Raw genomic sequence first — 24,257 nt, 5'->3', positions numbered from 1 at the left:
CATGCCCAACAGGTGATTCCGGACTGTCCGCCACATGGTTCTGGCACGTCTGAGAGGTGGTTCCGGCATGCCCGGCAGGTCATCCCAGAGAGTCCTCCAAGTGGTTCTGGCATAACACGCAGGTGATTTTGGCGTGTCTGGCAGGTTGTTCCGTTGTGCTTGGCAGGTGGTTCAGGCTTGGCCGGCAGGTGGTTCCAGACTGTCCAGGACGTGTTTCCAGCTTCTCCGGCAGGTGGTTCTGGTACGTCTGAGAGGTGGTTCCGCCATGGCTGGCAGGTGATTCCGGACAGTCCCCCAGGTGGTTCTGGCATAGCCAGCAGTTGATATTGGCCTGTCCGGCAGGTGGTTCCAGCGAGTCGAACAGGTGGCTCCGGCGTGCTCGGCAGGTGGTTCCGGTCTGTCCGGTAGGTGATTCCGGCGTGTCCGGCACGTGCTTCCGGCACGTCTGAGAGGTGGTTCCGGCATGCGCGACAGGCGGTTTCGGAGTGTCCGCCAGGTGGTTCTGGCGTACCCGGCAGGTGATTTTGGCGTTTCTGGCAGGTGTTTCTGGCGAGTCGAGCAGGTGGCTCCGGCATGCTCGGCAGGTGCTTCCGGCGTCTCCGGCACGTGGTTCTGGTGTGTCTGAGAGCTGGTTCCGGCATGTCCGGCAGATGATTCCGGAGTGTCCGCCAAGTGGTTCTGGCATACCCGGCTGGTGATTTGGGCATGTCAGGTAGGTGGTTCCGGCGAGTCGAGCAGGTGGCTCCGGCGTGCTCGGCAGGTTGTTCAGACGGGTCTGGCAGGTGTTTTCCGTCTGTTCGGGGTGTGGTTCCAGCATCTCATGCACATGGTTCTGGCACGTCTGAGATGTGGTTCCGGCCGGCCCGACAGGTGTTTCCACAGTGTCCGCCAAGTGGTACAGGCGTAGCTGGCAGGTGATTTTGGCATGACCGGCAGGTGGTTGCAGCAAGCCCGGCAGGTGATTCCGAAGTGTTCCCCAACTGGTTGTGGCGTAGCCGGCAGGTGATTTTTGCGTGTCCGGCAGGTGGTTCTGGCGAGTCGAGCAGGTGGTTCCGGCGTGCTCGGCAGGTGCTTCCGGGGTCATTGGCACGTGGTTCTGGCATATCTGAGAGGTGGTTCCGGCATGCCCGGCAGGTGATTCCGGAGTGTTCGCCAAGTGTTTCCGGCGTAGCCGGCAGGTGATTTTGCATGTCCAGCGGTCGTTCCGGCGTGTCGAGCCAGTGGTTCCGGCGTGTCCGGCAGTTGGTTCCGGTCTGTCCGGCTGGTGGTTCTGTGGTGTCCGGCACGAGGTTCAGTCTGAGAGGCTGTGCCGGCATGCCCCTCACGTGATTCCGCCTTGTCCCCGAAGTGGTGCTGGTGTAGCGGGCAGGTGATTTTGGCGTGTCCGGCAGGTGGTTCAGGCGAGTTCAGCAGGTGGTTGCGATGTGGTCGGCAGGTGCTTCCGGCGTCTCCGGCACGTGTTTCTGGCACATCTGACTGGTGGTTCCGGCATGCCCAAAAGTTGATTCCGGCCTGTCCGGTAGGTGGTTCCGGCGTGCACGGCACGAGGTTCTGGTACGTGTCAGAGGTGGTTGCGTATGCCCAACAGGTGATTCCGGACTGTCCGCCACGTGCTTCTGGCACGTCTGAGAGGTGGTTCCAACATGCCCAGCAGGTCATTTCAGAGAGTCGTCCAAGTGGTTCTGGCGTAGCCCGCAGGTGATTTTGGCGTGTCCGGCAGGTGGTTCCGCCGTGCTCGGCAGGTGGTTCAGGCATGGCCGTCACGTGGTTCCAGTCTGTCCAGGACGTGTTTCCAGCTTCTCCGGCAGGTGGTTCTGGTACGTCTGAGAGGTGGTTCCGCCATGGCTGGCAGGTGATCCCGGACTGTCCCCCAGGTGGTTCTGGCATAGCCAGCAGTTGATATTGGCCTGTCGGCAGGTGGTTCCAGCGAGTCGAACAGGTGGCTCCGGCGTTCTTGGCAGGTGGTTCCGGTCTGTCCGCTAGGAGTTTCCGGCGTCTCCGGTACGTGCTTCCGGCACGTCTGAAAGGTGGGTCCGTCATGCGCGGCATGTGATTCCGTAGTATCCGCCAGGTGGTTCTTGCGTACCCGGCAGGTGATTTTGGCGTGTCCGGCAGGTGTTTCTGGCGAGTCGAGCAGGTGGCTCCGGCATGCTCAGCACGTGCTTCCGGCGTCTCCGGCACGTGGTTCTGGTGTGTCTGAGAGCTGGTTCCGGCATGTCCGGCAGATGATTCCGGAGTGTCCGCCAAGTGGTTCTGGCATACCCGGCTGGTGATTTGGGCATGTCAGGTAGGTGGTTCCGGCGAGTCGAGCAGGTGGCTCCGGCGTGCTCGGCAGGTTGTTCAGACGGGTCTGGCAGGTGTTTTCCGTCTTTTCGGGGTGTGGTTCCAGCATCTCATGCACATGGTTCTGGCACGTCTGAGATGTGGTTCCGGCCGGCCCGACAGGTGTTTCCACAGTGTCCGCCAAGTGGTACTGGCGTAGTTGGCAGGTGATTTTGGCATGACCGGCAGGTGGTTCCAGCAAGCCCGGCAGGTGATTCCGAAGTGTTCCCCAACTGGTTGTGGCGTAGCCGGCAGGTGATTTTTGCGTGTCCGGCAGGTGTTTCTGGCGAGTCGAGCATGTGGCTCCGGCGTGCTCGGCAGGTGCTTCCGGGGTCATTGGCACGTGGTTCTGGCATATCTGAGAGGTGGTTCCGGCATGCCCGGCAGGTGATTCCGGAGTGTTCGCCAAGTGTTTCCGGCGTAGCCGGCAGGTGATTTTGCATGTCCAGCGGTCTTTCCGGCGGGTCGAGCCGGTGGTTCCGGCGTGTCCGGCAGGTGGTTCCGGTCTGTCCGGCAGGTGGTTCTGTGGTGTCCGGCACGAGGTTCAGTCTGAGAGGCTGTGCCGGCATGCCCCTCACGTGATTCCGGCTTGTCCCCGAAGTGGTGCTGGTCTAGCGGGCAGGTGATTTTGGCGTGTCCGGCAGGTGGTTCAGGCGAGTTGAGCAGGTGGTTGCGACGTGCTCGGCAGGTGCTTCCGGCGTCTCTGGCACGTGATTCTGGCACAACTGACTGGTGGTTCCGGCATGCCCGAAAGTTGATTCCGGTCTGTCCGGTAGGTGGTTCCGGCGTGCACGGCACGTGGTACTGGTAGATCTCAGAGGTGGTTCCGTATGCCCAACAGGTGATTCCGGACTGTCCGCCACGTGCTTCTGGCACGTCTGAGAGGTGGTTCCAACATGCCCGGCAGGTCATTTCGGAGAGTCGTCCAAGTGGTTCTGGCGTAGCCCGCAGGTGATTTTGGCGTGTCCGGCAGGTGGTTCCGCCGTGCTCGGGATGTGGTTCAGGCATGGCCGTCACGTGGTTCCAGTCTGTCCAGGACGTGTTTCCAGCTTCTCCGGCAGGTGGTTCTGGTACGTCTGAGAGGTGGTTCCGCCATGGCTGGCAGGTGATCCCGGACCGTCCCCCAGGTGGTTCTGGCATAGCCAGCAGTTGATATTGGCCTGTCCGGCAGGTGGTTCCAGCGAGTCGAACAGGTGGCTCCGGCGTTCTTGGCAGGTGGTTCCGGTATGTCCGGTAGGTGTTTCCGGAGTGTGTGGCACGTGCTTCCGGCACGTCTGAGAAGTGGTTCCTGCATGCGCGGCAGGTGATTCCGTAGTGTCCGCCAGGTGGTTCTGGCATACCCGGCAGGTGATTTTGGCGTGTCCGGCAGGTGTTTCTGGCGAGTCGAGCAGGTGGCTCCGGCATGCTCGGCAGGTGCTTCCGGCGTCTCCGGCACTTGGTTCTGGTGTGTCTGAGAGCTGGTTCCGGCATGTCCGGTAGATGATGCCGGAGTGTCCGCCAAGTGGTTCTGGCATACCCAGCAGGTGATTTTGGCGTGTCAGGGAGGTGGTACCGGTGAGTCGAGCAGGTGGTTCCGGCGTGCTCAGCAGGTGGTTCAGGCGGTTCTGGCAGGTGGTATCCGTCTGTTCGGGGTGTGGTTCCAGCATCTCATGAACACGTTTCTGGCACGTCTGAGATGTGGTTCCAGCCGGCCCGACAGGTGTTTCCGCAGTGTCCGCCAAGCGGTTCTGGCGTAGTTGGCAGGTGATTTTGGCATGACTGGCAGGTGGTTCCAGCAAGCCCGGCAGGTGATTCCAAAGTGTTCACCAACAGGTTGTGGCGTAGCCGGCAGGTGATTTTTGCGTGTCCGGCAGGTGGTTCTGGCGAGTCGAGCAGGTGGTTCCGGCGTGCTCGGCAGGTGCTTCCGGTGTCGTTGGCACGTGGTTCTGGCATATCTGAGAGGTGGTTCCGGCATGCCCGGCAGGTGATTCCGGAGTGTTCGGCAAGTGTTTCCGGCGTAGCCGGCAGGTGATTTTGTATGTCCAGCGGTCTTTACGGCGGGTCGAGCCGGTGGTTCCGGCGTGTCCGGCAGGTGGTTCCGGTCTGTCCGGCAGGTGGTTCTGTGGTGTCCGGCACGAGGTTCAGTCTGAGAGGCTGTGCCGGCATGCCCCTCACGTGATTCCGGCTTGTCCCCGAAGTGGTGCTGGTGTAGCGGGCAGGTGATTTTGGCGTGTCCGGCAGGTGGTTCAGGCGAGTTGAGCAGGTGGTTGCGACGTGCTCGGCAGGTGCTTCCGGCGTCTCCGGCACGTGTTTCTGGCACATCTGACAGGTGGTTCCGGCATGCCCAAAAGTTGATTCCGGTCTGTCCGGTAGGTGGTTCCGGCGTGCACGGCACGTGGTTCTGGTACGTGTCAGAGGTGGTTGCGTATGCCCAACAGGTGATTCCGGACTCTCTGCCACGTGCTTCTGGCACGTCTGAGAGGTGGTTCCAACATGCCCAGCAGGTCATTTCGGAGAGTCGTCCAAGTGGTTCTGGCGTAGCCCGCAGGTGATTTTGTCGTGTCCGGCAGATGGTTCCGCCGTTCTCGGCAGGTGGTTCAGGCATGGCCGTCACGTGGTTCCAGTGTGTCCAGGACGTGTTTCCAGCTTCTCCGGCAGGTGGTTCTGGTACGTCTGAGAGGTGGTTCCGCCATGGCTGGCAGGTGATCCCGGACTGTCACCCAGGTGGTTCTGGCATAGCCAGCAGTTGATATTGGCCTGTCCGGCAGGTGGTTCCAGCGAGTCGAACAGGTGGCTCCGGCGTTCTTGGCAGGTGGTTCCGGTCTGTCCGGTAGGTGTTTCCGGAGTGTCTGGCACGTGCTTCCGGCACGTCTGAGAGGTGGTTCCGGCATGCGCGGCAGGTGATTCCGTAGTGTCCGCCAGGTGGTTCTGGCATACCCGGCAGGTGATTTTGGCGTGTCCGGCAGGTGTTTCTGGCGAGTCGAGCAGGTGGCTCCGGCATGCTCGGCAGGTGATTCCGGAGTGTTCGCCAAGTGGTTCTGGCATAGTCGGCAGGTGATTTTGGCATGTCCGGCAGCTGGTTCAGGCGAGTTGAGCAGGTTGTTCCAACGTGCTTTGCAGGTGCTTCCGGCGTCTCCGGCACGTGTTTCTGGCACATCTGACAGGTGGTTCCGGCATGCCCGAAAGGTGATTCCGGTCTGTCTGGTAGGTGGTTCCAGCCTGCACGGCATGTGGTTCTGGTACGTCTCAGAGGTGGTTGCGCATGCCCAACAGGTGATTCCGGACTGTCCGCCACATGGTTCTGGCACGTCTGAGAGGTGGTTCCGGCATGCCCGGCAGGTCATCCCAGAGAGTCCTCCAAGTGGTTCTGGCATAACACGCAGGTGATTTTGGCGTGTCTGGCAGGTTGTTCCGTTGTGCTTGGCAGGTGGTTCAGGCTTGGCCGGCAGGTGGTTCCAGACTCTCCAGGACGTGTTTCCAGCTTCTCCGGCAGGTGGTTCTGGTACGTCTGAGAGGTGGTTCCGCCATGGCTGGCAGGTGATCCCGGACCGTCCCCCAGGTGGTTCTGGCATAGCCAGCAGTTGATATTGGCCTGTCCGGCAGGTGGTTCCAGCGAGTCGAACAGGTGGCTCCGGCGTGCTCGGCAGGTGGTTCCGGTCTGTCCGGTAGGTAATTCCGGCGTGTCCGGCACGTGCTTCCGGCACGTCTGAGAGGTGGTTCCGGCATGCGCGACAGGTGGTTTCGGAGTGTCCGCCAGGTGGTTCTGGCGTACCCGGCAGGTGATTTTGGCGTGTCCCGCAGGTGTTTCCGGCGAGTCGAGCAGGTGGCTCCGGCATGCTCGGCAGGTGCTTCCGGCGTCTCCGGCACGTGGTTCTGGTGTGTCTGAGAGCTGGTTCCGGCATGTCTGGCAGATGATTCCGGAGTGTCCGCCAAGTGGTTCTGGCATACCCGGCTGGTGATTTGGGCATGTCAGGTAGGTGGTTCCGGCGAGTCGAGCAGGTGGCTCCGGCGTGCTCGGCAGGTTGTTCAGACGGGTCTGGCAGGTGTTTTCCGTCTGTTCGGGGTGTGGTTCCAGCATCTCATGCACATGGTTCTGGCACGTCTGAGATGTGGTTCCGGCCGGCCCGACAGGTGTTTCCACAGTGTCTGCCAAGTGGTACTGGCGTAGTTGGCAGGTGATTTTGGCATGACCGGCAGGTGGTTCCAGCAAGCCCGGCAGGTGATTCCGAAGTGTTCCCCAACTGGTTGTGGCGTAGCCGGCAGGTGATTTTTGCGTGTCCGGCAGGTGGTTCTGGCGAGTCGAGCAGGTGGTTCCGACGTGCTCGGCAGGTGCTACCCGGATCATTGGCACGTGGTTCTGGCATATCTGAGAGGTGGTTCCGGCATGCCCGGCAGGTGATTCCGGAGTGTTCGCCAAGTGTTTCCGGCGTAGCCGGCAGGTGATTTTGCATGTCCAGCGGTCGTTCCGGCGTGTCCGGCAGGTGGTTCCGGTCTGTCCGGCAGGTGGTTCTGTGGTGTCCGGCACGAGGTTCAGTCTGAGAGGCTGTGCCGGCATGCCCCTCACGTGATTCCGGCTTGTCCCCGAAGTGGTGCTGGTGTAGCGGTCAGGTGATTTTGCCGTGTCCGGCAGAGGGTTAAGGCGAGTTGAGCAGGTGGTTGCGACGTGCTCGGCAGGTGCTTCCGGCGTCTCCGGCACGTGTTTCTGGCACATCTGACTGGTGGTTCCGGCATGCCCAAAAGTTGATTCCGGTCTGTCCGGTAGGTGGTTCCGGCGTGCACGGCACGTGGTTCTGGTACGTCTCAGAGGTGGTTGCGTATGCCCAACAGGTGATTCCGGACTGTCCGCCACGTGCTTCTGGCACGTCTGATAGGTGGTTCCAAGATGCCCGGCAGGTCATTTCGGAGAGTCGTCCAAGTGGTTCTGGCGTAGCCCGCAGGTGATTTTGGCGTGTCCGGCAGGTGGTTCCGCCGTGCTCGGCAGGTGGTTCAGGCATGGCCGTCACGTGGTTCCAGTCTGTCCAGGACGTGTTTCCAGCTTCTCCGGCAGGTGGTTCTGGTACATCTGAGAGGTGGTTCGGCCATGGCTGGCAGGTGATCCCGGACCGTCCCCCAGGTGGTTCTGGCATAGCCAGCAGTTGATATTGGCCTGTCCGGCAGGTGGTTCCAGCGAGTCGAACAGGTGGCTCCGGCGTGCTCGGCAGGTGGTTCCGGTCTGTCCGGTAGGTGATTCCGGCGTGTCCGGCACGTGATTCCGGCACGTCTGAGAGGTGGTTCCGGCATGCGCGACAGGTGATTTTGGAGTGTCCGCCAGGTGGTTCTGGCGTACCCGGCAGGTGAGTTTGGCGTGTCCGGCAGGTGTTTCTGGCGAGTCGAGCAGGTGGCTCCGGCATGCTCGGCAGGTGCTTCCGGCGTCTCCGGCACGTGGTTCTGGTGTGTCTGAGAGCTGGTTCCGGCATGTCCGGCAGATGATTCCGGAGTGTCCGCCAAGTGGTTCTGGCATACCCGGCTGGTGATTTGGGCATGTCAGGTAGGTGGTTCCGGCGAGTCGAGCAGGTGGCTCCGGCGTGCTCGGCAGGTTGTTCAGACGGGTCTGGCAGGTGTTTTCCGTCTGTTCGGGGTGTGGTTCCAGCATCTCATGCACATGGTTCTGACACGTCTGAGATGTGGTTCCGGCCAGCCCGACAGGTGTTTCCACAGTGTCCGCCAAGTGGTACTGGCGTAGTTGGCAGGTGATTTTGCATGACAGGCAGGTGGTTCCAGCAAGCCCGGCAGGTGATTCCGAAGTGTTCCCCAACTGGTTGTGGCGTAGCCGGCAGGTGATTTTTGCGTGTCCGGCAGGTGGTTCTGGCGAGTCGAGCAGGTGGTTCCGGCGTGCTCGGCTGGTGCTTCTGGGGTCATTGGCGCGGGTTTCTGGCATGTCTGAGAGGTGGTACCTGCATGCCCGGCAAGTGATTCCGGAGTGTTCGCCAAGTGGTTCTGGCATAGTCGGCAGGTGATTTTGGCATGTCCGGCAGGTGGTTCAGGCGAGTTGAGCAGGTGGTTCCAACGTGCTTGGCAGGTGCTTCCGGCGTCTCCGGCACGTGTTTCTGGCACATGTGACAGGTGGTTCCGGCATGCCCGAAAGGTGATTCCGGTCTGTCCGGTAGGTGGTTCCAGCCTGCACGGCATGTGGTTCTGGTACGTCTCAGAGGTGGTTGCGCATGCCCAACAGGTGATTCCGGACTGTCCGCCACATGGTTCTGGCACGTCTGAGAGGTGGTTCCGGCATGCCCGGCAGGTCATCCCAGAGAGTCCTCCAAGTGGTTCTGGCATAACACGCAGGTGATTTTGGCGTGTCCGGCAGGTGGTTCCGCCGTGCTCGGCAGGTGGTTCAGGCATGGCAGTCACGTGGTTCCAGTCTGTCCAGGACGTGTTTCCAGCTTCTCCAGCAGGTGGTTCTGGTACTTCTGAGAGGTGGTTCCGCCATGGCTGGCAGGTGATCCCGGACTGTCCCCCAGGTGGTTCTGGCATAGCCAGCAGTTGATATTGGCCTGTCCGGCAGGTGGTTCCAGCGAGTCGAACAGGTGGCTCCGGCGTGCTCGGCAGGTGGTTCCGGTCTGTCCGGTAGGTGATCCCGGTGTGTCCGGCACGTGCTTCCGGCACGTCTGAGAGGTGGTTCCGGCATGCGCGACAGGTGATTCCGGTCTGTCCGGTAGGTGGTTCCAGCCTGCACGGCATGTGGTTCTGGTACCTCTCAGAGGTGGTTGCGCATGCCCAACAGGTGATTCCGGACTGTCCGCCACATGGTTCTGGCACGTCTGAGAGGTGGTTCCGGCACGCTTGGCAGGTCATCCCAGAGAGTCCTCCAAGTGGTTCTGGCATAACACGCAGGTGATTTTGGCATGACCGGCAGGTGGTTCCAGCAAGCCCGGCAGGTGATTCCGAAGTGTTCCCCAACTGGTTGTGGCGTAGCCGGCAGGTGATTTTTGCGTGTCCGGCAGGTGTTTCTGGCGAGTCGAGCATGTGGCTCCGGCATGCTCGGCAGGTGCTTCCGGCGTCTCCGGCACTTGGTTCTGGTGTGTCTGAGAGCTGGTTCCGGCATGTCCGGCAGATGATTCCGGAGTGTCCGCCAAGTGGTTCTGGCATACCCAGCAGGTGATTTTGGCGTGTCAGGGAGGTGGTACCGGTGAGTCGAGCAGGTGCTTCCGGCGTGCTCAGCAGGTGGTTCAGGCGGTTCTGGCAGGTGGTATCCGTCTGTTCGGGGTGTGGTTCCAGCATCTCATGAACACGTTTCTGGCACTTCTGATATGTGGTTCCAGCCGGCCCGACAGGTGTTTCCGCAGTGTCCGCCAAGTGGTTCTGGCGTAGTTGGAAGGTGATTTTGGCATGACGGGCAGGTGGTTCCAGCAAGCCTGGCAGGTGATTCCAAAGTGTTCACCAACTGGTTGTGGCGTAGCCGGCAGGTGATTTTTGCGTGATCGGCAGGTGGTTCTGGCGAGTCGAGCATGTGGTTCCGGCGTGCTCGGCTGGTGCTTCCGGGGTCATTGGCACGGGGTTCTGGCATGTCTGAGAGGTGGTTCCTGCATGCCCGGCAAGTGATTCCGGAGTGTTCGCCAAGTGGTTCTGGCATAGTCGGCAGGTGATTTTGGCATGTCCGGCAGGTGGTTCAGTCGAGTTGAGCAGGTGGTTCCAACGTGCTTGGCAGGTGCTTCCGGCGTCTCCGGCACGTGTTTCTGGCACATCTGACAGGTGGTTCCGGCATGCCCGAAAGGTGATTCCGGTCTGTCCGGTAGGTGGTTCCAGCCTGCACGGCATGTGGTTCTGGTACGTCTCAGAGGTGGTTGCGCATGCCCAACAGGTGATTCTGGACTGTCCGCCACGTGCTTCTGGCACGTCTGAGAGGTGATTCCGGCATGCCCGGCAGGTCATCCCAGAGAGTCCTCCAAGTGGTTCTGGCATAACACGCAGTTGATTTTGGCGTGTCTGGCAGGTTGTTCCGTTGTGCTTGGCAGGTGGTTCAGGCTTGGCCGGCAGGTGATTCCAGACTGTCCAGGACGTGTTTCCAGCTTCTCCGGCAGGTGGTTCTGGTACGTCTGAGAGGTGGTTCCGCCATGGCTGGCAGGTGATTCCGGACCGTCCCACTGGTGGTTCTGGCATAGCCAGCAGTTGATATTGGCCTGTCCGGCAGGTGGTTCCAGCGAGTCGAACAGGTGGCTCCGGCGTTCTTGGCAGGTGGTTCCGGTCTGTCCGGTAGGTGTTTCCGGCGTGTCCGGCACGTGCTTCCGGCACGTCTGAGAGGTGGTTCCGGCATGCGCGGCAGGTGATTCCGTAGTGTCCGCCAGGTGGTTCTGGCGTACCCGGCAGGTGATTTTGGCGTGTCCGGCAGGTGTTTCTGGCGAGTCGAGCAGGTGACTCCGGCCTGCTCGGCAGGTGCTTCCGGCGTCTCCGGCACTTGGTTCTGGTGTGTCTGAGAGCTGGTTCCGGCATGTCCGGCAGATGATTCCGGAGTGTCCGCCAAGTGGTTCTGGCATACCCAGCAGGTGATTTTGGCGTGTCAGGGAGGTGGTACCGGTGAGTCGAGCAGGTGGTTCCGGCGTGCTCAGCAGGTGGTTCAGGCGGTTCTGGCAGGTGGTATCCGTCTGTTCGGGGTGTGGTTCCAGCATCTCATGAACACGTTTCTGGCACGTCTGAGATGTGGTTCCAGCCGGCCCGAAAGGTGTTTCCGCAGTGTCCGCCAAGCGGTTCTGGCATAGTTGGCAGGTGATTTTGGCATGACTGGCAGGTGGTTCCAGCAAGCATGGCAGGTGATTCCAAAGTGTTCACCAACTGGTTGTGGCGTAGCCGGCAGGTGATTTTTGCGTGATCGGCAGGTGGTTCTGGCGAGTCGAGCAGGTGGTTCCGGCGTGCTCGGCTGGTGCTTCCGGGGTCATTGGCACGGGGTTCTGGCATGTCTGAGAGGTGGTTCCTGCATGCCCGGCAAGTGATTCCGAAGTGTTCCCCAACTGGTTGTGGCGTAGCCGGCAGGTGATTTCTGCGTGTCCGGCAGGTGGTTTTGGCGAGTCGAGCAGGTGGTTCCGGTGTGCTTGGCAGGTGCTTCCGGGGTCATTGGCACGTGGTTCTGGCATATCTGAGAGGTGGTTCCGGCATGCCCGGCAGGTGATTCCGGAGTGTTCGCCAAGTGTTTCCGGCGTAGCCGGCAGGTGATTTTGCATGTCCAGCGGTCGTTCCGGCGGGTCGAGCTGGTGGTTCCGGCGTGTCCGGCAGGTGGTTCCGGTCTGTCCGGCAGGTGGTTCTGTGGTGTCCGGCACGAGGTTCAGTCTGAGAGGCTGTGCCGGCATGCCCCTCACGTGATTCCGGCTTGTCCCCGAAGTGGTGCTGGTGTAGCGGGCAGGTGATTTTGGCGTGTCCGGCAGGTGGTTCAGGCGAGTTGAGCAGGTGGTTGCGACGTGCTCGGCAGGTGCTTCCGGCGTCTCCGGAACGTGTTTCTGGCACATCTGACTGGTGGTTCCGGCATGCCCAAAAGTTGATTCCAGTTTGTCCTGTAGGCGGTTCCGGCGTGCACGGCACGTGGTTCTGGTACGTGTCAGAGGTGGTTGCGTATGCCCAACAGGTGATTCCGGACTGTCCGCCACGTGCTTCTGGCACGTCTGAGAGGTGGTTCCAACATGCCCGGCAGGTCATTTCGGAGAGTCGTCGAAGTGGTTCTGGTGTAGCCCGCAGGTGATTTTGGCGTGTCCGGCAGGTGGTACCGCCGTGCTCGGCACGTGGTTCAGGCATGGCCGTCACGTGGTTCCAGTCTGTCCAGGACGTGTTTCCAGCTTCTCCGGCAGGTGGTTCTGGTACGTCTGAGAGGTGGTTCCGCCATGGCTGGCAGGCGATTCCGGACCGTCTCCCAGGTGGTTCTGGCATAGCCAGCAGTTGATATTGGCCTGTCCGGCAGGTGGTTCCAGCGAGTCGAACAGGTGGCTCCGGCGTGCTCGGCAGGTGGTTCCGGTATGTCCGGTAGGTGATTCCGGCGTGTCCGGCACGTGCTTCCGGCACGTCTGAGAGGTGGTTCCGGCATCCGAGACAGGTGGTTTCGGAGTGTCCGCCAGGTGGTTCTGGCGTACCCGGCAGGTGATTTTGGCGTGTCCGGCAGGTGTTTCTGGCGAGTCGAGCAGGTGGCTCCGGCATGCTCGGCAGGTGCTTCCGGCGTCTCCGGCACGTGGTTCTGGTGTGTCTGAGAGCTGGTTCCGGCATGTCCGGCAGATGATTCCGGAGTGTCCGCCAAGTGGTTCTGGCATACCCGGCTGGTGATTTGGGCATGTCAGGTAGGTGGTTCCGGCGAGTCGAGCAGGTGGCTCCGGCGTGCTCGGCAGGTTGTTCAGACGGGTCTGGCAGGTGTTTTCCGTTTGTTCGGGGTGTGGTTCCAGCATCTCATGCACATTGTTCTGGCACGTCTGAGATGTGGTTCCGGCCGGCCCGACAGGTGTTTCCACAGTGTCCGCCAAGTGGTACTGGCGTAGTTGGCAGGTGATTTTGGCATGACCGGCAGGTGGTTGCAGCAAGCCCGGCAGGTGATTCTGAAGTGTTCCCCAAATGGGTGTGGCGTAGCCGGCAGGTGATTTTTGCGTGTCCGGCAGGTGGTTCTGGCGAGTCGAGCAGGTGGTTCCGGCGTGCTCGGCAGGTGCTTCCGGGGTCATGGGCACGTGGTTCTGGCATATCTGAGAGGTGGTTCCGGCATGCCCGGCAGGTGATTCCGGAGTGTTCGCCAAGTGTTTCCGGCGTAGCCGGCAGGTGATTTTGCATGTCCAGCGGTCGTTCCGGCGGGTCGAGCCGGTGGTTCCGGCGTGTGCGGCAGGTGGTTCCGGTCTGTCCGGCAGGTGGTTCTGTGGTGTCCGGCACGAGGTTCAGTCTGAGAGGCTGTGCCGGCATGCCCCTCACGTGATTCCGGCTTGTCCCCGAAGTGGTGCTGGTGTAGCGGGCAGGTGATTTTGGCGTGTCTGGCAGGTGGTTCAGGCGAGTTGAGCAGGTGGTTGCGAAGTGCTCGGCAGGTGATTCCGGCGTCTCCGGCACGTGTTTCTGACACATCTGACTGGTGGTTCCGGCATGCCCAAAAGTTGATTCCGGTCTGTCCGGTAGGTGGTTCCGACGTGCACGGCACGTGGTTATGGTACGTCTCAGAGGTGGTTGCGTATGCCCAACAGGTGATTCCGGACTGTCCGCCACGTGGTCCTGGCACGTCTGAGAGGTGGTTCCAACATGCCCGGCAGGTCATTTCGGAGAGTCGTCCAAGTGGTTCTGGCGTAGCACGCAGGTGATTTTGGCGTGTCCGGCAGGTGGTTCCGCCGTGCTCGGCAGGTGGTTCAGGCATGGCCGTCACGTTGTTCCAGTCTGTCCAGGACGTGTTTCCAGCTTCTCCGGCAGGTGGTTCTGGTACGTCTGAGAGGTGGTTCCGCCATGGCTGGCAGGTGATCCCGGACTGTCCCCCAAGTGGTTCTGGCATAGCCAGCAGTTGATATTGGCCTGTCCGGCAGGTGGTTCCAGCGAGTCGAACAGGTGTCTCCGGCGTTCTTGGCAGGTGGTTCCGGTCTGTCCGGTAGGTGTTTCCGGCGTGTCCGGCACGTGCTTCCGGCACGTCTGAGAGGTGGTTCCGGCATGCGCGGCAGGTGATTCCGTAGTGTCCGCCAGGTGGTTCTTGCGTACCCGGCAGGTGATTTTGGCGTGTCCGGCAGGTGTTTCTGGCGAGTCGAGCAGGTGGCTCCGGCACGCTCGGCAGATGCTTCCGGCGTCTCCGGCACGTGGTTCTGGTGTGTCTGAGAGCTGGTTCCGGCATGTCCGGCAGATGATTCCGGAGTGTCCGCCAAGTGGTTCTGGCATACCCGGCTGGTGATTTGGGCATGTCAGGTAGGTGGTTCCGGCGAGTCGAGCAGGTGGCTCGGCGTGCTCGGCAGGTTGTTCAGACGGGTCTGGCAGGTGTTTTCCGTCTGTTCGGGGTGTGGTTCCAGCATCTCATGCACATGGTTCTGGCACGTCTGAGATGTGGTTCCGGCCGGCCCGACAGGTGTTTCCACAGTGTCCGCCATGTGGTACTGGTGTAGTTGGCAGGTGATTTTGTCATGACAGGCAGGTGGTTGCAGCAAGCCTGGCAGGTGATTCTGAAGTGTTCCCCAACTGGTTGTGGCGTAGCCGGCAGGTGATTTTTGCGTGTCCGGCAGGTGGTTCTGGCGAGTCGAGCAGCTGCTTCCGGCGTGCTCGGCAGGTGCTTCCGGCGTCTCCGGCACGTGTTTCTGGCACATCTGACTGGTGGTTCCGGCATGCCCAAAAGTTGATTCCGGCCTGTCCGGTAGGTGGTTCCGGCGTGCACGGCACGAGGTTCTGGTACGTGTCAGAGGTGGTTGCGTATGCCCAACAGGTGATTCCGGACTGTCCGCCACATTGTTCTGGCACGTGTGAGAGGTGGTTCCAACATGCCCGGCAGGTCATTTCAGAGAGTCGTCCAAGTGGTTCTGGCGTAGCCCGCAGGTGATTTTGGCGTGTCCGGCAGGTGGTTCCGCCGTGCTCGGCAGGTGGTTCAGGCATGGCCGTCACGTGGTTCCAGTCTGTCCAGGACGTGTTTCCAGCTTCTCCGGCAGGTGGTTCTGGTACGTCTGAGAGGTGGTTCCGCCATGGCTGGCAGGTGATCCCGGACTATCCCCCAGGTGGTTCTGGCATAGCCAGCAGTTGATATTGGCCTGTCCGGCAGGTGGTTCCAGCGAGTCGAACAGGTGGCTCCGGCGATCGTGGCAGGTGGTTCCGGTCTGTCCGGTAGGAGTTTCCGGCGTGTCCGGAACGTGTTTCCGGCACGTCTGAGAGGTGGGTCCGGCATGCGCGGCAGGTGATTCCGTAGTATCCGCCAGGTGGTTCTTGCGTACCCGGCAGGTGATTTTGGCGTGTCCGGCAGGTGTTTCTGGCGAGTCGAGCAGGTGGCTCCGGCATGCTCGGCAGGTGCTTCCGGCGTCTCCGGCACTTGGTTCTGGTGTGTCTGAGAGCTGGTTCCGGCATGTCCGGCAGATGATTCCGGAGTGTCCGCCAAGTGGTTCTGGCATACCCAGCAGGTGATTTTGGCGTGTCAGGGAGGTGGTACCGGTGAGTCGAGCAGGTGGTTCCGGCGTGCTCAGCAGGTGGTTCAGGCGGTTCTGGCAGGTGGTATCCGTCTGTTCGGGGTGTGGTTCCAGCATCTCATGAACACGTTTCTGGCACGTCTGAGATGTGGTTCCAGCCGGCCCGACAGGTGTTTCCGCAGTGTCCGCCAAGCGGTTCTGGCGTAGTTGGCAGGTGATTTTGGCATGACTGGCAGGTGGTTCCAGCAAGCCTGGCAGGTGATTCCAAAGTGTTCACCAACTGGTTGTGGCGTAGCCGGCAGGTGATTTTTGCGTGATCGGCAGGTGGTTCTGGCGAGTCGAGCAGGTGGTTCCGGCGTGCTCGGCTGGTGCTTCCGGGGTCATTGGCACGGGGTTCTGGCATGTCTGAGAGGTGGTTCCTGCATGCCCGGCAAGTGATTCCGGAGTGCTCGCCAAGTGGTTCTGGCATAGTCGGCAGGTGATTTTGGCATGTCCGGCAGGTGGTTCCAGCGAGTCGAACAGGTGGCTCCGGCGTGCTCGGCAGGTGGTTCCGGTCTGTCCGGTAGGTGATTCCGGCGTGTCCGGCACGTGCTTCCGGCACGTCTGAGATGTGGTTCCGGCATGGGCGACAGGCGGTTTCGGAGTGTCCGCCAGGTGGTTCTGGCGTACCCGGCAGGTGATTTTGGCGTGTCCGGCAGGTGTTTCTGGCGAGTCGAGCAGGTGGCTCCGGCATGCTCGGCAGGTGCTTCCGGCGTCTCCGGCACGTGGTTCTGGTGTGTCTGAGAGCTGGTTCCGGCATGTCCGGCAGATTATTCCGGAGTGTCCGCCAAGTGGTTCTGGCATACCCGGCTGGTGATTTGGGCATGTCAGGTAGGTGGTTCCGGCGAGTCGAGCAGGTGGCTCCGGCGTGCTCGGCAGGTTGTTCAGACGGGTCTGGCAGGTGTTTTCCGTCTGTTCGGGGTGTGGTTCCAGCATCTCATGCACATGGTTCTGGCACGTCTGAGATGTGGTTCCGGCCGGCCCGACAGGTGTTTCCACAGTGTCCGCCAAGTGGTACTGGCGTAGTTGGCATGTGATTTTGGCATGACCGGCAGGTGGTTCCAGCAAGCCCGGCAGGTGATTCCGAAGTGTTCCCCAACTGGTTGTGGCGTAGCCGGCAGGTGATTTTGGCATGTCTGGCAGGTGGTTCAGGCGAGTTGAGCAGGTGGTTCCAACGTGCTTGGCAGGTGCTTCCGGCGTCTCCAGCACGTGTTTCTGGCACATCTGACAGGTGGTTCCGGCATGCCCGAAAGGTGATTCCGGTCTGTCCGGTAGGTGGTTCCAGCCTGCACGGCATGTGGTTCTGGTACGTCTCAGAGGTGGTTGCGCATGCCCAACAGGTGATTCCGACTGTCCGCCACATTGTTCTGGCACGTCTGAGAGGTGGTTCCGGCATGCCCGGCAGGTCATCCCAGAGAGTCCTCCAAGTGGTTCTGGCATAACACGCAGGTGATTTTGGCATGACCGGCAGGTGGTTGCAGCAAGCCCGGCAGGTGATTCCGAAGTGTTCCCCAAATGGTTGTGGCGTAGCCGGCAGGTGATTTTTGCGTGTCCGGCAGGTGGTTCTGGCGAGTCGAGCAGGTGGTTCCGGCGTGCTCGGCAGGTGCTTCCGGGGTCATTGGCACGTGGTTCTGGCATATCTGAGAGGTGGTTCCGGCATGCCCGGCAGGTGATTCCGGAGTGTTCGCCAAGTGTTTCCGGCGTAGCCGGCAGGTGATTCTGCATGTCCAGCGGTCGTTCCGGCGGGTCGAGCCGGTGGTACCGGCGTGTCCGGCTGGTGGTTCCGGTCTGTCCGGCAGGTGGTTCTGTGGTGTCCGGCACGAGGTTCAGTCTGAGAGGCTGTGCCGGCATGCCCCTCACGTGATTCCGGCTTGTCCCCGAAGTGGTGCTGGTGTAGCGGGCAGGGATTTTGGCGTGTCCGGCAGGTGGTTCAGGCGAGTTGAGCAGGTGGTTGCGACGTGCTCGGCAGGTGCTTCCGACGTCTCCGGCACGTGTTTCTGGCACATCTGACTGGTGGTTCCGGCATGCCCAAAAGTTGATTCCGGTCTGTCCGGTAGGTGGTTCCGGCGTGCACGGCACGTGGTTCTGGTACGTGTCAGAGGTGGTTGCGTATGTCCAACAGGTGATTCCGGACTGTCCGCCACGTGCTTCTGGCACGTCTGAGAGGTGGTTCCAACATGCCCGGCAGGTCATTTCGGAGAGTCGTCGAAGTGGTTCTGGTGTAGCCCGCAGGTGATTTTGGCGTGTCCGGCAGGTGGTTCCGCCGTGCTCGGTAGGTGGTTCAGGCATGGCCGTCACGTGGTTCCAGACTGTCCAGGACGTGTTTCCAGCTTCTCCGGCAGGTGGTTCTGGTACGTCTGAGAGGTAGTTCCGCCATGGCTGGCAGGTGATTCCGGACCGTCCCACTGGTGGTTCTGGCATAGCCAGCAGTTGATATTGGCCTGTCCGGCAGCTGGTTCCACCGAGTCGAACAGGTGGCTCCGGCGTTCTTGGCAGGTGGTTCCGGTCTGTCCGGTAGGTGTTTCCGGCGTGTCCGGCACGTGCTTCTGGCACGTCAGAGATGTTGTTCCGGCATGCGGGACAGGTGATTCCGTAGTGTCCGCCACGTGGTTCTGGCGTACCCGGCAGGTGATTTTGGCGTGTCCGGCAGGTGTTTCTGACGAGTCGAGCAGGTGGCTCCGGGATGCTCGGCAGGTGCTTCCGGCGTCTCCGGCACGTGGTTCTGGTGTGTCTGAGAGCTGGTTCCGGCATGTCCGGCAGATGATTCCGGAGTGTCCGTCAAGTGGTTCTGGCATACCCAGCTGGTGATTTTGGCGTGTCAGGGAGGTGGTACCGGTGAGTCGAGCAGGTGGTTCCGGCGTGCTCAGCAGGTGGTTCAGGCGGTTCTGGCAGGTGGTTTCCGTCTGTTCGGGGTGTGGTTTCAGCATCTCATGAACACGTTTCTGGCACATCTGAGATGTGGTTCCAGCCGGCCCGACAGGTGTTTCCGCAGTGTCCGCCAAGCGGTTCTGGCGTAGCTGGCAGGTGATTTTGGCATGACTGGCAGGTGGTTCCAGCAAGCCTGGCAGGTGATTCCAAAGTGTTCACCAACTGGTTGTGGCGTAGCCGGCAGGTGATTTTTGCGTGATCGGCAGGTGGTTCTGGCGAGTCGAGCAGGTGGTTCCGGCGTGCTCGGCTGGTGCTTCTGGGGTCATTGGCGCGGGTTTCTGGCATGTCTGAGAGGTGGTACCTGCATGCCCGGCAAGTGATTCCGGAGTGTTCGCCAAGTGGTTCTGGCATAGTCGGCAGGTGATTTTGGCATGTCCGGCAGGTGGTTTAGGCGAGATGAGCAGGTGGTTCCAACGTGCTTGGCAGGTGCTTCCGGCGTCACCGGCACGTGTTTCTGACACATCTGACAGGCGGTTTGCGCATGCCCGAAAGGTGATTCCGGTCTGTCCGGTAGGTGGTTCCAGCCTGCACGGCATGTGGTTCTGGTACCTCTCAGAGGTGGTTGCGCATGCCCAACAGGTGATTCCGGACTGTCCGCCACATGGTTCTGGCACGTCTGAAAGGTGGTTCCGGCATGCTTGGCAGGTGATCCCAGAGAGTCCTCCAAGTGGTTCTGGCATAACACGCAGGTGATTTTGGCGTGTCTGGCAGGTTGTTCCGTTGTGCTTGGCAGGTGGTTCAGGCTTGGCCGGCACGTGGTTCCAGACTGTCCAGGACGTGTTTCCAGCTTCTCCGGCAGGTGGTTCTGGTACGTCTGAGAGGTGGTTCCGCCATGGCTGGCAGGTGATTCCGGACCGTCCCCCAGGTGGTTCTGGCATAGCCAGCAGTTGATATTGGCCTGTCCGGCAGGTGGTTCCAGCGAGTCGAACAGGTGGCTCCGGCGTGCTCGGCAGGTGGTTCCGGTCTGTCCGGTAGGTGATTCCGGCGTGTCCGGCACGTGCTTCCGGCACGTCTGAGAGGTGGTTCCGGCATGCGCGACAGGCGGTTTCGGAGTGTCCGCCAGGTGGTTCTGGCGTACCCGGCAGGTGATTTTGGTGTGTCTGGCAGGTGTTTCTGGCGAGTCGAGCAGGTGGCTCCGGCATGCTCGGCAGGTGCTTCCGGCGTCTCCGGCACGTGGTTCTGGTGTGTCTGAGAGCTGGTTCCGGCATGTCCGGCAGATGATTCCGGAGTGTCCGCCAAGTGGTTCTGGCATACCCGGCTGGTGATTTGGGCATGTCAGGTAGGTGGTTCCGGCGAGTCGAGCAGGTGGCTCCGGCGTGCTCGGCAGGTTGTTCAGACGGGTCTGGCAGGTGTTTTCCGTCTGTTCGGGGTGTGGTTCCAGCATCTCATGCACATGGTTCTGGCACGTCTGAGATGTGGTTCCGGCCGGCCCGACAGGTGTTTCCACAGTGTCCGCCAAGTGGTACTGGCGTAGTTGGCAGGTGATTTTGGCATGACCGGCAGGTGGTTCCAGCAAGCCCGGCAGGTGATTCCGAAGTGTTCCCCAACTGGTTGTGGCGTAGCCGGCAGGTGATTTTTGCGAGTCCGGCAGGTGGTTCTGGCGAGTCGAGCAGGTGGTTCCGGCGTGCTCGGCAGGTGCTTCCGGGGTCATTGGCACGTGGTTCTGGCATATCTGAGAGGTGGTTCCGGCATGCCCGGCAGGTGATTCCGGAGTGTTCGCCAAGTGTTTCCGGCGTAGCCGGCAGGTGATTTTGCATGTCCAGCGGTCGTTCCGGCGGGTCGAGCCAGTGGTTCCGGCGTGTCCGGCAGTTGGTTCCGGTCTGTCCGGCAGGTGGTTCTGTGGTGTCCGGCACGAGGTTCAGTCTGAGAGGCTGTGCCGGCATGCCCCTCACGTGATTCCGCCTTGTCCCCGAAGTGGTGCTGGTGTAGCGGGCAGGTGATTTTGGCGTGTCCGGCAGGTGGTTCAGGCGAGTTCAGCAGGTGGTTGCGATGTGGTCGGCAGGTGCTTCCGGCGTCTCCGGCACGTGTTTCTGGCACATCTGACTGGTGGTTCCGGCATGCCCAAAAGTTGATTCCGGCCTGTCCGGTAGGTGGTTCCGGCGTGCACGGCACGAGGTTCTCGTACGTGTCAGAGGTGGTTGCGTATGCCCAACAGGTGATTCCGGACTGTCCGCCACGTGCTTCTGGCACGTCTGAGAGGTGGTTCCAACATGCCCAGCAGGTCATTTCAGAGAGTCGTCCAAGTGGTTCTGGCGTAGCCCGCAGGTGATTTTGGCGTGTCCGGCAGGTGGTTCCGCCGTGCTCGGCAGGTGGTTCAGGCATGGCCGTCACGTGGTTCCAGTCTGTCCAGGACGTGTTTCCAGCTTCTCCGGCAGGTGGTTCTGGTACGTCTGAGAGGTGGTTCCGCCATGGCTGGCAGGTGATCCCGGACTGTCCCCCAGGTGGTTCTGGCATAGCCAGCAGTTGATATTGGCCTGTCGGCAGGTGGTTCCAGCGAGTCGAACAGGTGGCTCCGGCGTTCTTGGCAGGTGGTTCCGGTCTGTCCGCTAGGAGTTTCCGGCGTCTCCGGAACGTGCTTCCGGCACGTCTGAAAGGTGGGTCCGTCATGCGCGGCATGTGATTCCGTAGTATCCGCCAGGTGGTTCTTGCGTACCCGGCAGGTGATTTTGGCGTGTCCGGCAGGTGTTTCTGGCGAGTCGAGCAGGTGGCTCCGGCATGCTCAGCACGTGCTTACGGCGTCTCCGGCACGTGGTTCTGGTGTGTCTGAGAGCTGGTTCCGGCATGTCCGGCAGATGATTCCGGAGTGTCCGCCAAGTGGTTCTGGCATACCCGGCTGGTGATTTGGGCATGTCAGGTAGGTGGTTCCGGCGAGTCGAGCAGGTGGCTCCGGCGTGCTCGGCAGGTTGTTCAGACGGGTCTGGCAGGTGTTTTCCGTCTTTTCGGGGTGTGGTTCCAGCATCTCATGCACATGGTTCTGGCACGTCTGAGATGTGGTTCCGGCCGGCCCGACAGGTGTTTCCACAGTGTCCGCCAAGTGGTACTGGCGTAGTTGGCAGGTGATTTTGGCATGACCGGCAGGTGGTTCCAGCAAGCCCGGCAGGTGATTCCGAAGTGTTCCCCAACTGGTTGTGGCGTAGCCGGCAGGTGATTTTTGCGTGTCCGGCAGGTGTTTCTGGCGAGTCGAGCATGTGGCTCCGGCGTGCTCGGCAGGTGCTTCCGGGGTCATTGGCACGTGGTTCTGGCATATCTGAGAGGTGGTTCCGGCATGCCCGGCAGGTGATTCCGGAGTGTTCGCCAAGTGTTTCCGGCGTAGCCGGCAGGTGATTTTGCATGTCCAGCGGTCTTTCCGGCGGGTCGAGCCGGTGGTTCCGGCGTGTCCGGCAGGTGGTTCCGGTCTGTCCGGCAGGTGGTTCTGTGGTGTCCGGCACGAGGTTCAGTCTGAGAGGCTGTGCCGGCATGCCCCTCACGTGATTCCGGCTTGTCCCCGAAGTGGTGCTGGTCTAGCGGGCAGGTGATTTTGGTGTGTCCGGCAGGTGGTTCAGGCGAGTTGAGCAGGTGGTTGCGACGTGCTCGGCAGGTGCTTCCGGCGTCTCTGGCACGTGATTCTGGCACATCTGACTGGTGGTACCGGCATGCCCGAAAGTTGATTCCGGTCTGTCCGGTAGGTGGTTCCGGCGTGCACGGCACGTGGTACTGGTACATCTCAGAGGTGGTTGCGTATGCCCAACAGGTGATTCCGGACTGTCCGCCACGTGCTTCTGGCACGTCTGAGAGGTGGTTCCAACATGCCCGGCAGGTCATTTCGGAGAGTCGTCCAAGTGGTTCTGGCGTAGCCCGCAGGTGATTTTGGCGTGTCCGGCAGGTGGTTCCGCCGTGCTCGGGATGTGGTTCAGGCATGGCCGTCACGTGGTTCCAGTCTGTCCAGGACGTGTTTCCAGCTTCTCCGGCAGGTGGTTCTGGTACGTCTGAGAGGTGGTTCCGCCATGGCTGGCAGGTGATCCCGGACCGTCCCCCAGGTGGTTCTGGCATAGCCAGCAGTTGATATTGGCCTGTCCGGCAGGTGGTTCCAGCGAGTCGAACAGGTGGCTCCGGCGTTCTTGGCAGGTGGTTCCGGTATGTCCGGTAGGTGTTTCCGGAGTGTGTGGCACGTGCTTCCGGCACGTCTGAGAAGTGGTTCCTGCATGCGCGGCAGGTGATTCCGTAGTGTCCGCCAGGTGGTTCTGGCATACCCGGCAGGTGATTTTGGCGTGTCCGGCAGGTGTTTCTGGCGAGTCGAGCAGGTGGCTCCGGCATGCTCGGCAGGTGATTCCGGAGTGTTCGCCAAGTGGTTCTGGCATAGTCGGCAGGTGATTTTGGCATGTCCGGCAGCTGGTTCAGGCGAGTTGAGCAGGTTGTTCCAACGTGCTTGGCAGGTGCTTCCGGCGTCTCCGGCACGTGTTTCTGGCACATCTGACAGGTGGTTCCGGCATGCCCGAAAGGTGATTCCGGTCTGTCCGGTAGGTGGTTCCAGCCTGCACGGCATGTGGTTCTGGTACGTCTCAGAGGTGGTTGCGCATGCCCAACAGGTGATTCCGGACAGTCCGCCACATGGTTCTGGCACGTCTGAGAGGTGGTTCCGGCATGCCCGGCAGGTCATCCCAGAGAGTCCTCCAAGTGGTTCTGGCATAACACGCAGGTGATTTTGGCGTGTCTGGCAGGTTGTTCCGTTGTGCTTGGCAGGTGGTTCAGGCTTGGCCGGCAGGTGGTTCCAGACTCTCCAGGACGTGTTTCCAGCTTCTCCGGCAGGTGGTTCTGGTACGTCTGAGAGGTGGTTCCGCCATGGCTGGCAGGTGATCCCGGACCGTCCCCCAGGTGGTTCTGGCATAGCCAGCAGTTGATATTGGCCTGTCCGGCAGGTGGTTCCAGCGAGTCGAACAGGTGGCTCCGGCGTGCTCGGCAGGTGGTTCCGGTCTGTCCGGTAGGTAATTCCGGCGTGTCCGGCACGTGCTTCCGGCACGTCTGAGAGGTGGTTCCGGCATGCGCGACAGGTGGTTTCGGAGTGTCCGCCAGGTGGTTCTGGCGTACCCGGCAGGTGATTTTGGCGTGTCCCGCAGGTGTTTCCGGCGAGTCGAGCAGGTGGCTCCGGCATGCTCGGCAGGTGCTTCCGGCGTCTCCGGCACGTGGTTCTGGTGTGTCTGAGAGCTGGTTCCGGCATGTCCGGCAGATGATTCCGGAGTGTCCGCCAAGTGGTTCTGGCATACCCGGCTGGTGATTTGGGCATGTCAGGTAGGTGGTTCCGGCGAGTCGAGCAGGTGGCTCCGGCGTGCTCGGCAGGTTGTTCAGACGGGTCTGGCAGGTGTTTTCCGTCTGTTCGGGGTGTGGTTCCAGCATCTCATGCACATGGTTCTGGCACGTCTGAGATGTGGTTCCGGCCGGCCCGACAGGTGTTTCCACAGTGTCTGCCAAGTGGTACTGGCGTAGTTGGCAGGTGATTTTGGCATGACCGGCAGGTGGTTCCAGCAAGCCCGGCAGGTGATTCCGAAGTGTTCCCCAAATGGTTGTGGCGTAGCCGGCAGGTGATTTTTGCGTGTCCGGCAGGTGGTTCTGGCGAGTCGAGCAGGTGGTTCCGACGTGCTCGGCAGGTGCTACCCGGATCATTGGCACGTGGTTCTGGCATATCTGAGAGGTGGTTCCGGCATGCCCGGCAGGTGATTCCGGAGTGTTCGCCAAGTGTTTCCGGCGTAGCCGGCAGGTGATTTTGCATGTCCAGCGGTCGTTCCGGCGTGTCCGGCAGGTGGTTCCGGTCTGTCCGGCAGGTGGTTCTGTGGTGTGCGGCACGAGGTTCAGTCTGAGAGGCTGTGCCGGCATGCCCCTCACGTGATTCCGGCTTGTCCCCGAAGTGGTGCTGGTGTAGCGGGCAGGTGATTTTTCCGTGTCCGGCAGAGGGTT

Source organism: Equus caballus, chromosome 30, assembly GCF_041296265.1.
Source record: "Equus caballus isolate H_3958 breed thoroughbred chromosome 30, TB-T2T, whole genome shotgun sequence".
NCBI lineage: Eukaryota > Metazoa > Chordata > Mammalia > Perissodactyla > Equidae > Equus > Equus caballus.
Note: the sequence above shows the minus strand (reverse complement) of the source record.